This window comes from Leuciscus leuciscus (genome assembly GCF_965113295.1).
Source record: "Leuciscus leuciscus genome assembly, chromosome: 17".
Classification (NCBI taxonomy): Eukaryota; Metazoa; Chordata; class Actinopteri; order Cypriniformes; family Leuciscidae; genus Leuciscus; species Leuciscus leuciscus.
In genome coordinates this window covers 15,760,864-15,773,330 of record NC_138741.1, presented here as the reverse complement: position 1 = coordinate 15,773,330, position 12,467 = coordinate 15,760,864, and positions in this window count along the sequence as shown.

Here is a 12,467-nt window from a genome sequence, read left to right as displayed (position 1 = left end):
ATATATATATATATATATATATATATATATAGATAGATATATAGATATATATATAGATATATATGAATGAATGAATGAATGATGTATAACATAATTATACTTCATATCAATTAATGATCTTTTATAATTTTGTTGCTAACACTTATGTCATAAACACCTTGTGAAACTTTTAATTGGGTTTATATAATCCTTCTATATTTGTGACAATCATACTTGAGTCACACAGACTTCATCATTCAGCCTGCAAAACACAACAATGGTAACAAATATATTTTATATAAAGTAAATTATCAAGTACTCTCTACAGTTCTTTTTTAGTTACTAGAACTCTTGTGTAAGTGAACTATACTAACTAAGCATTTGTCAGTACCACATACTATTCCTATTTCACTTTACTTGCTTTTTTTAAGGCAATCGGTTTGCATGCTTTTTTTTAAAAGTAAGTCCAACTAATAGATTTTACAGTGTAGGCAAACTGTAAAACTGTATTGGAAAGCAGTGCAAACTATGTAAAATAAGAATAGTGCAATCAGTACACTGTACAGTCTTAAAATAAAGGTGCTTTATTGGCATAGTTCCATGTAGAATTTCTCGTTTCTCAACACTATCACCATGAAATCACAGTGGTCTCACATGGTGAGCTCACAGTATGAGTGCACACCCAGATAACAGATTTTTTTCTTATAAGAACGTTCTCCAAACATACAACTGACTTCCAGCCACAGCATTAGATGAAATAAAAGACATTAAATCTCTGAAGATCTCAGCAGAGGAGGATTAAACAACTCCACAAACAGCATTGCCAGCTTATTCACTTACTAACCAGATTTACTTTATTTCTGTCAGATGTCTACAGAAGTTGTTATTGAGAATGAATAGAGGTTTATGTTTTATAATTTCGTTTGACATTACCATCATGGAGATCAGTGTTTGCTTTAGTTGGGCTCTTGACCCCATTATGTTTTCTCTGACTGCAATAACTGTGTCTGTAATACACATATGTTATGGCAGGAAAAAACAAAGGTGAATGCATCCAGGTTATGATGAGTTGTTGTTGATGATAATTGCATATTCATTGATATCATTCATATCCAGCTGTGTCATAGTCATTTATGCAGGATTCTGAATGTATGATAAGACACAATCATTTGAACAACATGTCATTAAGACACAAAGAGACATCAGAGGACAGCGTATGAATCTCAACAATGGTGACGATCAAAAGCTTCATGCTGCAATGCATATTTGTCACATTGTGACCATAGTATGAGCACACAGTGAGGGGGTGGTGAGGTTACACTTTTAGCTCACTGTGACCTCACATTGTGACCATATCACGAGTATCCTGTGAGCTCATGGTGAGATCACTGTGAGATCAAATTGGGTGGCCCACCATGGCCCTAACCTATAACAAAATTGGTTGCAGCCGAATAGGCTACTGTTGAAAGACGCACAGACTCAGGTAATTCACACACGCTTAAGCAATCTATCAATCTCTCTCTCCAATAACTGCATTAGTCTGCATATCAATGGCTCAAGCCTCCATTACAGCTCTAAAAGTAAAAAAAAAAAATGTTGGTAACCGTAGAATAAGTGGAATAGTTGACTCTAGTTTGTTGAAATATTAGAAAAATAATGCACATCCAAGGTGTATTTTTCTAATAATTCAAAGGGCCATCCTCAATTATTTCTTACTTATAAAACTGAGTTTGTTTAGGTTGTTTTCATTTTTGTTCTTTGAACCGTTTAAATTTCTGCCTCAAACAAATATAAAAGAACATTATTTTCCATACATTTATAATGGTAGTTGACATGTGAGAATGAGATTAACTTTAAAACATTGAAGAAATATGAATCATTGAATCTAAAATTACAAAATTGTCACAAAATCTGTTAAAAGGAAAAATTTAAATTTATCAAAAAAAACAAAAACGTCTGGCATTTGCAATATATAACAGGAACAGAATCCTCTGGCCCACCAGGAATATCACTTGGCCTATGCACTTGCAGCTCAAAGCTGACACACACACACACACACACACACACACACACACACACACACACACACACACACACACACACACACACACACACACACACACACACACACACACACACACACACACACACACACACACACACACACACACAATTAACATATTAAAACCTGCAAAGAGGGACATGAATGACATGAACGACCAATTAAGATGGTGGCTTGACCATTTACTGAATGTGTATTGATCCAATTTGTGAGCCTCAGACTGTCAAAACAACTCATTAGTAGCTTTATCTCACCTTGTAATTTATTTAGAGATGTGAGACCTGTGCTCTAAAAACCTTTCAAGCTTCGGTCTTGCCTGTTATTTGGTCAGCGTCACATCTTAAGGTTATTCTGATGGAAAAAGGGCTTGTGGTCAAGTTAATTCTTAACAGAGTAATTAGCTCTGGTTTTACTATAGCATTTGGTATACAAATTGGGACTAACACATCCAACCACAAAATTCAAAGTATACCAAATGTCCTATACTTAAACCCTTTTAACATTTATTTTCAGAACAGTAGAAAAGAGGAAATGTCTGTTGGATTCTATGTTTTGTTGTGGGACAATAGGTCACATAAATTGTGCAAACAAGGAAAATCTCTCACATTTTATAGAAATCAATAGGTTCACATCTATAGGTTGCTATAGAACAGAATGTTTTTTCTCAGCTGTAACTGAATGACCACGAAAAGAGGAAGAAAAAGGAAGCTGTTTCACAACAACACATGCATGTGTCACATTTGCAATTCCTAGCACAATGCATATAATATTTTTTTTCAACGTCATGAATTGCATAATGTTACTGACATTTGTGAATAGTTGAGATATTCACATGGTTTGGCTTTAACTCTTGTAATAAGGAAAACCCCAGTTTTTCCACATTTAATTAATTTAAAAGACAAGCTTACAAATTCTGTCATTTGTCCATGACATAAAATGTCTAACATTTGTCACATGGCTGTGATGTCAGCTATGCCTATCATTGATGCACATGACAGGTCGATGACAAGTGAATTTTATATTTAAAATGGATGGCACTGATCTGAGTAGTAGAGTGTCCCACACTGACATTGCACAGGGGTGACGTTAGTGTCCCATGTTATAGGGCCCTGTGAGAAATAAGAGATGGAAAATGATTGGATAAAGTATTTGGTTTGAGTTGGGTTGGCAGGGCAATGACCTTGTTATAACAGAGACAGGCTTTTTTTTTTTTTTGTACAGAAAAATAGATTCAAGAATTCTTACATCATTTTACATAGATTTGGAAGTCTGGTTGAAAGTGTTTTTTTTCTTCTTTTTTTCTCCTAGACCTTCTCTGATTGGTAACCGAGGGCAGATCTACTAGTTTATTGGCCAATAAAAATAGCTGTGAACTCCATGATGTCATCACTGAATAAATCACTCTTAATCTGAAATGTGAAATGCACATGAAATAAATAATTTCCATAATTCAAAACAGCACAGCATTCATAGATCCAGTAATATGGAATTCCCTAATAAGTCTAAATAACAACATGCTTTATGCTGAATTTAACATTTAACATTGCCCTTTAACACTGAGTTCCAGTGATCATCTTAGCGTGCAAAAAGAACTCATCTGCGTTCCTGGCATTCTGAGGCACCAACAACATCTGACTGCGCCGAAGTAAATTATCGCTGTTGGAGCATGTGACACAACAGCTTTGTAACCGCATCTTCTCTTCAATCAGTTCATCTCTCTTTCTTTCTTTCTTTCTTTCTTTCTTTCTTTCTTTCTTTCTTTCTTTCTTTCTTTCTTTCTTTCTTTCTTTCTTTCTTTCTTTCTTTCTTTCTTTCTTTCTTTCTTTCTCTGGGGGCAGTAGTGCCCTCCTGTGCTTGTGGGACAGGAATGTTCAACAGCAGGGTGACAATCTCCTGCTAGCCCTACAAACACACACACACACACACACACACACACACACACACACACACACACACACACACACACACACACACACACACACACACACACACACACACACACACACACACAGAGGATGACATCAGCTGCTTGTCTACATCGCTGGGACACTCCAGGCTGCCAAAGGGGGAATGTAGCACCCGTCAGTTACTTCAGCCATGCTGCTTGTTCACGTACTATCCATACTGAGTGGGTTAGCTTTTAATAAACAGGCCCAAGGAGAAAGTGTTTGATGGAGATAAATGCTACTGAGAGAGGAGGACAGTCCATTTGTCTGGGCACAATTAAGCATTCACGTTAACAGTTAGTAAGTTAAGTTAACAGTTTTTTTCTAGCTTTATTTCAGCTTTGGGTTAATAATAAAATAATATAATATAATATAAATTATATTATATAAATTATATAAAAGAATATGAATAAATAATATAAACAATTTAAAGGTTTAACATTTAGGGCCCTATCTTGCACCCAGCGCAATTGACTTTGTACACCGACGCATGTAGGCTATCATTCCTATTTTGCACCCGCGCAAAGCGGACTTTTCCCTCCTCAGACGCACGTCGGTAAGTTAGGAAATACACTTGCGCTCCTGCGGGCGGTTCAGCGCAAAGAGGAGGCGTGTTCCGGCGCAAACGTTCCTTCATGCTATTTTGCAGGTTTAGAAAACAATTGCGCCACTAACCAGGAAAAAATTTTTTAAAGTCAGTGGCGCGTTGCGCATGTTATTCAGATGCTATTTTAAGGGCGCATGCTTGGCCATAATCAATGTAGCGTGTGCACAACGCGCATACACTTTGATTCTCTCATCTACACAGAAGCAGCAGTTTTCATTTTTGCAAATCATACATTATTACGATAGATAGATAGATAGATAGATAGATAGATAGATAGATAGACAGACAGACAATTTATTCTAAAAGCATACATCTAGCTTACACATTTACCCAAATGATCATACGCCTGTTTAACCAAAGTTAATTTGGGTGGGTTTCTCCATCCCCAATGTCCCTGACGAGAACGTCGGTCTCCTCGGCTGTGAACCGCTCCTGGCGCGCGCCTGGCAAATCCGCTGTTATAATAGGAATCCGCTTTAGAACAAGCGCGCCTGCTCTTAAAGGGAATGTGAGATGTCGCTCTGATTGGTTTATTTCACGTTACGCCCAAACCACACCTATGAATAATGAACCTAGACCAACCCCTTTTAGATTTGCGCCGGGCGCAAGAGGCATTTATCCCGCCGGGAAAATAGCAACAGCGTCCAAGACCCGCCCACAAAGTTACTTGCGCTTTGCGCTTGACACTTGCGTTTCAGATCGTTAAAATAGGGCCCTTAAAAGTTAAAAGGCAATAAAATGTTTAGCTGTGAGGATAATTGTCTTAAAAACATAAAAATAAAACATGATCCTATGGGTTAAAGGTCAATAAAAGGTTTATTTTGAGTTGTGTTAAAGGTGAGAAATCATCTATTCCCCTGCTTTGAGAAAATAAGTTAATTAGGCATAATGATAAAATGGGTTTACAAATAATGCTGGACTTTCAAAAGCATGGAATGACCTTCTTACATAAAGAGTCATACTAAACCCCATATTCATAATTGCAATAGTTTAAATTATGATTAGATGCACCAAGGGTAAAATCGAACATAACTGGACATGCAATGCTCTTGTTCAGTCTGAAACCAGATTTAAGCTTGAGATAATCCTACATGACAATCAAGCATCTTCAGTCCCTCCTCTTATCTGATGCAACACAGTAAAAAAATTTGGAGCTAAAATTAAACAAACATTAGAGGTCTGATTATAGTGCGGAATCAGACTGCTTGTGGCTTTTGTTGTGGTAACAGACAGCACACACTTGTGTGTGTGTGTGTGTGTGTGTGTGCTTATGCAGCAACTGTATGCCACACATGGAGCTATAGCTGAAAAAGACAAACAACACTATAACCTCCAGCCCTGACCCCTTTGGTGATGAGCCATATCAGGCCCTAAATGCAGGCTGTTGTTTCAGGGCCCTCACAAAATCTGAGTGTCCAAGTGGTATTGGGAGGGTTTTGTTTTTATTTTTAGGAATTAAATTAAATTCTGGCATAGGCGGAGCGTGTGTAAAGCTGGGCAAGGTTTAGTCTTCCCCTGACCACGAACTTGAGACTAGCGTGGAATTTTCTTGTTCAGTCCACTGCATGCTGCTTCTTCTGATTACTTTTAGATCGAAAAGCTGCCCATAAATACCTGCTGGTCTAGGATATGTTTTTGCTGTCGTAAAAGCATTGGCAAAACAGATTTGGCAAATGATCCATGCATTTCTATGTTTGCTCTCTGGTTTCTATTTACAATTTGTTTTTGCAGTATTGAGCAATGTAGCCAATCAAAAGCATATCTGTTGACCTCTTGAACACAATGGCTAATCAGAGGTGTTTAAGTTAGAATCCACTCACCACTCAAAACGGCTGAGGTTTTGTCTATTTTTGCGTTCTGCTCGCTCACAAATCCTCTCATTATAACAAATTGCAGACATTACATAAATAAGAGATTCATTGTGTAGTCAGCTTTATTGGGCAACACTTTAGAATGAATAACTTCAGTAACCACTATTAACTAACAAGAAACTCTGATTAACAAATTAGTACGTAATAGCGCTTAATCAGCTAATCAGTAACTACACATTTTTTCACCCCCCCACTAATGACTAAAGTATTACCAAATCCTTCAGAAGAATTACTAATTATTTGGATCAGTATTCTAAATAAAAAAAATAAAATAAAAAGATAACTCCCTAGTAATTACTGAAGTCATTGAAAGCTTTTGAGGTTTTTGTACGTTTTTGTAAGGTTTTGAATAATAATGTCGATGCTTCCAAAATGGGTGAGCGGTGCTGTCGTAGCGGTGGGTTGACCCACCAAAACTCCACATCCATGTGCCTTTCTCTAAAAAGTTATCCCCGGCGGAGCAGAATCATGACATTGGTAACATGGGAACATCTCACTATCAAGCTTGATTGGAATAATGACGTCACTGGCTGGAGGGGGTGAACCATTTCTCGTATTTATGCACCTGATCAATCCAACAGTAGCCCAGAGCCCATCCTTCTTCCAGCCGCCATCGTCTGTCCTATCCAATGGGACCTGGACGACCAGATCGTCGAAGCCACCCACACTGAATCTGCTTTGGCGGGAGGTCCTGAGGGACGAATTTATGTTCCATTTGCTCTCGGCTGTACCTCATGGACTCGGTACACTCTTCCCTGGGGTCTGGACATCCAGGCAGTCAACAAACCCTCTTGCTCATCCGCAACTGTTATGTCTCAGGAAGTCAATCGCTTTGTCCAAGGATGTACCACCTGTACCATCTCCAAGTCACCATGCCATTTCCCTGAAGGGAAACTCCAATTGCTGCCCATTCCTCACCAACCCTGGCCACACCTAGGAGTGGACTTCATCACGGACCTACCTGCCTCTGACTAATGTACCTGTATCCTTATGGTCGTGGACCGATTGTCCAAAGCCATGCCGCCTCATCCTCTTGTAGGATTACCATTGGCTATAGTGACTTCTGAGGCCCTGTTCACTCACGTGTTTCGCAATTACAGCTTACCTGAGGACATTGTCTCAGGCCGAGGACCTCCGTTCATATCCAGAGTATGGAGAGCATTATTCTCTCTCCTAGGTGAGTCAGTGAGTTTAACATCCGGCTACCATCCACGATCGAATGGGCAGACGGAGAGGAAGATCCAGGAGATAGGGTGGGACTTGCATAAACAGTATACCCATTCTCATCCACATGTAGTTGTCTTACCAGACTCCCTGTCTGATCATGTGCCTGTCATCATCATCTCCAGACTGCATCCATTCTAACAAGTCCCGGGTCATCCTGCAAAGACAAAGAACTGTTAACAAGTTAAGTCATTCAAGTGCCTTTCACCACGCTGTGATATTTACCTGGGCTGTGATTTCTATGAATCTCTTCAATAAGTACCTGAGAACTTTTGTTCCTGTTGCCTGTTCTTCAGTAACATTAGCCCCGTTTACATGCACACTTTTTTGCTATTCTGATTGAGATCGTTCTGATTGACGGATTCCGGTTGACTGTTTACATGGGATGTTATCTAAACCGATCTGGTGTTTACATGTGCTGACGCTTTCAATCGAAATCATTTTGTGACATGCGCACACTTGTCTGCCGCATCTGGAAGCTCATTATTTCCCACATTTTCAATCCTGTCAAGATGGTGCATCACTTAATCGTCGCGTTAGTTGTAGGCATTAGCCGCATTTCCACTGTCGGGCCAGTGCGAGCCAGGGCTTTAAACGGGCTGTGCCAGGCTATAGCCTCGGGCCAGTAGCACCGTGCCCAAAATCTGCTGCGTTTCCACTGTCGGGCAGAAGCTCCACAGCGCTTCACTTAAAACACGCCAGTAACACGCCTCTCTGGAACAACGTCACACAAACCCATCATTTCACCAACAAAATGTAAGTTTTATCAGAAAACTAATCAGAAAGAAATCACAGGAAACAACGTGATCGCAAAACAAGAGCAACCGTTTGCTGGCATTTTTGTTGTTTAATTGAATATTTAAAACCCAAGAATCGATGTTTTACCACAGGTTTACAATAAAAAGCGATACATTGATTGATCATAATGAATTATTTTGTGTTAAAATTGCACATTAGTCACACAGAAATAAAGTGGTTTACCACTTATGACGTTTGTGGACGTCTATTTAAAAAAAAAAAAAAAGAGGACACACAACTTCAGTCAGTCGCGTCTGTTTCTGTTTATTTGGTAGGCTAGTTACAGGACATACATCACATTTAGAAAGAATGGTCATTTCTACAAATATGCCACCAAAAATATGACCTGAGGAGCTTTAGCACTCTCTCCCAGAAAGATAGTTATATTTTCAGTCAGAGAAAAAGAGGATAGTCCGGTATAAAGAGACGAAGCTGACAGATAAAATAAAAACAGGATTATGATAACCTATATGATTTGTCTGATTTCTTCAAGTGTTCATATTTACCATGTTTATGGTAATGGTATAAATATTCCTACCTTATACGGTGATCAGAATCCACATTGGATCACAAAAAGAAGGCATTATGTTAGCTGACAGAATTATCTGGCGCAAAACCAGGCATGCGCAGAAAGACGTACACTCAAAGTAATCGGATCAGCTCGTTTACATGGTGTAATCTTTCGTTTGATCGGTTCATGAAAAGGTTTATTCCACCCCCTTCAATCCGACTGAAATTTAAATCGGTTTGAGCATTTTTATTCCGATTGAGGTGTTGACATGGAGCATTTTCATTCTGATTGGACTTTTAAACTGGTTATAATCGGAATACAATGCTACATGTAAACGGGGCTACTGACAATTATAGTTAACTAAAACTAACAAAACATAAAAACTTTTTTCCGATTTATCTGTTTGAGGTTTACTATAAGTTGTTTTTTGCTGTTTTTTCCCCCTTTGTTCCTTTTTTCCCGCTTGTAGTTGGTCTCCTTACTCATTGTTTGATTATAGTTTGCACCTGATGTTCATTTACCTTTTAACTGCTTGCAATTTGATCCTACAATCAACTTTATTTCACCCAACTGTATTAATGAACACATTTACATAAATAATTATCAAAAAAATATAAATATTTGGTTTACAAATGTTTTTAGAAATGTTCTTTATTATAGCATGTCACAATGCAGGACAAAGTATTTCATAGCAACTAAAACAAGCTGTAAGAGAATCTGAAAGTATTGTATGAAAACATGAAAAACTATCAGTGATTTTATTGCTCATATTAATACAATCCTGCAATATGTTTTACATGGTATTTTAATCCCTGTGATCACCTGACTGATTTGTCAGTTTAGTTTTATGGCTGAGAGAATTGGTCTAGCATCAAGGGTCTAAACCAAACAATGATGCAATCAGTGTTTATTTTCTGCTCGTTCACAAATACACACACACACACACACACACACACACACACACACACACACACACACACACACACACACACACACACACACACACACACACACACACACACAAACGCACAGTCTTAGGAAGATGGTCCTGGAAAGTGAATGAAACAGGAATAAATAGAAATGGAACGAGAGAGAGAGAGAGAGAGAGAGAGAGAGAGAGAGAGAGAGAGAGAGAGAGAGAGAGAGAGAGAGAGAGAAGGGAATGAGGGGGGAGTCATCCTTCTTCTCTGTTCCCTAGTTTGGTCACTCAGAGCTGAACATCAGGGGTCATTCGCTGTGGCTCAGAGATTGTGATACAGACTGGGCTAGACATCACACGCACGCATATAGTCAACCTGTTTTCTTAGTAATGACAAATGACTTACTGTTCCAAAAAGGAAGGAGAGAGTGATATGTGTTGCTGGGAAGACTTTGAGAGAGAGAGAGAGAGAGAGAGAGAAAGAGAGAGCAATCGGTCATGGCCATTAATCTAAATGGTTCTTCCTTCATGTGGTCATAGTGCAGAGTCTGTTTTAAACCCTGTGCTGCGTGTCGTCAGGAGCAGCTGTCCGTCACGCTGAAGCTCTCAACCCCTTTCCCTGTGGCATTGCATCATTCAGCTCTGTATCCCAAAAAAAACCACACCAATGCGAGTAAAGTTTCACAGTGTGCTTCAGCCGAGACAGACATTATGGACAACAGCATGTTCATGACTCCAGAATGCATTCAGATAACAAGTCTTTTAAATGCATGTAAAATGAGAGGTTAATAGTCTCAGACCTCTTGACCTCCAGCAGGGAATAGTTAAGCATGTACTCATGACAGCAGTGTGAAGCTTGATCCAACTTTGTCTCAAGTGTCCGTGTCTCTCATTCCCGTAAATGTACTCCATAATTGCACGAGTATATTTTAACGGTTTCGTTTGTACAAATCATTACAATGCATTTGCATGAAGTTCTGCAAGTGATTTCTTTAGTTTTAGTACTGATCAGAAAATATGTGACAGTATAGATGGGACCTGCTTAAACAATGAATAATATCTTGTTATATAATGTACGTTTACTTTTAATATAATAATAATAATAATAATAGAACACACCAGAGGGTCCAATTATCACTATTAAGTTAACTAACTAACTATAGACTTTTGCTTTAATCAACCCACAATTACTGCTTATTAATAGTTAGTAAGGTAGTAGTAAAGTTTAGGTGTTGAGTAGGATTAAGGGATGCAGAATATGGTCATGCAGAATAAGGCATTAATATGTGCTTTATAAAAATATGAATAAACAGCTAATATCCTATATGCATGCTAATAAGCAACTAGTTAATAATGAGAATTGGACCCTTAACTAAAGTGTTACCTAATAATATAATAATAATAATAATTATTATATGTTTTATAATATTTTTGTGTAATATTTACATTTTATTAGGTGATTTGTATATTTGTTTTTATATTCACAGCTATGGTATAAACAGTTGGTCTGAAACCGATCATATTAGACAGAGTTTATTGGTCAATTGAAGCTGACATAGTTCTGGCACACATCGCCTCTGTCGACCCTGAGCAAACACTTCAGAGACATTCCTCTCTGTTTAACACTGCTGGATGAAATTCTGTAAATATTCCACACGATTCTCTTAACGTTCTAGAATGTCTGTCAGAAAACTCCTGGCACTCAAGAGCCAATGTGCACATATTAATATCTGAGAGAATATCTAAAACAGTTTACAGAGCAGGATATGGAGGAGGTTCCTTCTTGAATAAAGCATTAACAGCTTTGATTTGGAATATTTATCTAAACTAGTGGAACAGAGACAACATTTATGGGTGCGTGTTTGACTGACCTCGAGTTTGTTTAAGTGAAGGTGATAATGTGAGCTAGATTTGAGAGGAATCTCTTTGCTGAAGTGCTGGTATGGATTGGGTGTCTAGTCTATATCTCACACCAATGTGCCACCCTGAGAATCAGCCAAATACCTCCAATGTTCTTCAGCGCAGCAAGTTAAGTTTACTACATGATGTTTTATAGTTAAGCAGATGGTATCAAATGAAATTTTAAAAAGTGATTTTAAAACCTTTCTTTTTCTTTTGTTCTTCTTGTAGCATTTGTTTATTATTAATATGCATTAATATATTTTATGTTTTTATGTTTATCATCATTTTTATCAAGTATTATTTTTGAAAAATATGATTACACAATGTAAAATAAGTAAAATACATAAAAAAAAAACTAAACTGATGTCTATGTTACAACTTTGGGGTACTTTGTAGCACCCCTAATTAACACACACATACATATTAATTTCTAAATAACTTTAACTTTTAGGAGAAACATATGGGAATACATCAAGGTTTGAGACAAACTAACTAAATGTTTTTTAACACTTATATCTCTGCTATCATTTTAAACCTGTAGGCCTATGCATGTTAAATTTGTGTTAGGCTATAGAAAAATGCTTTGTATTTAATTTGCACATATTCAAAATCCATCAAGCAATTTGCTTTGACCATCAATCATGGCAT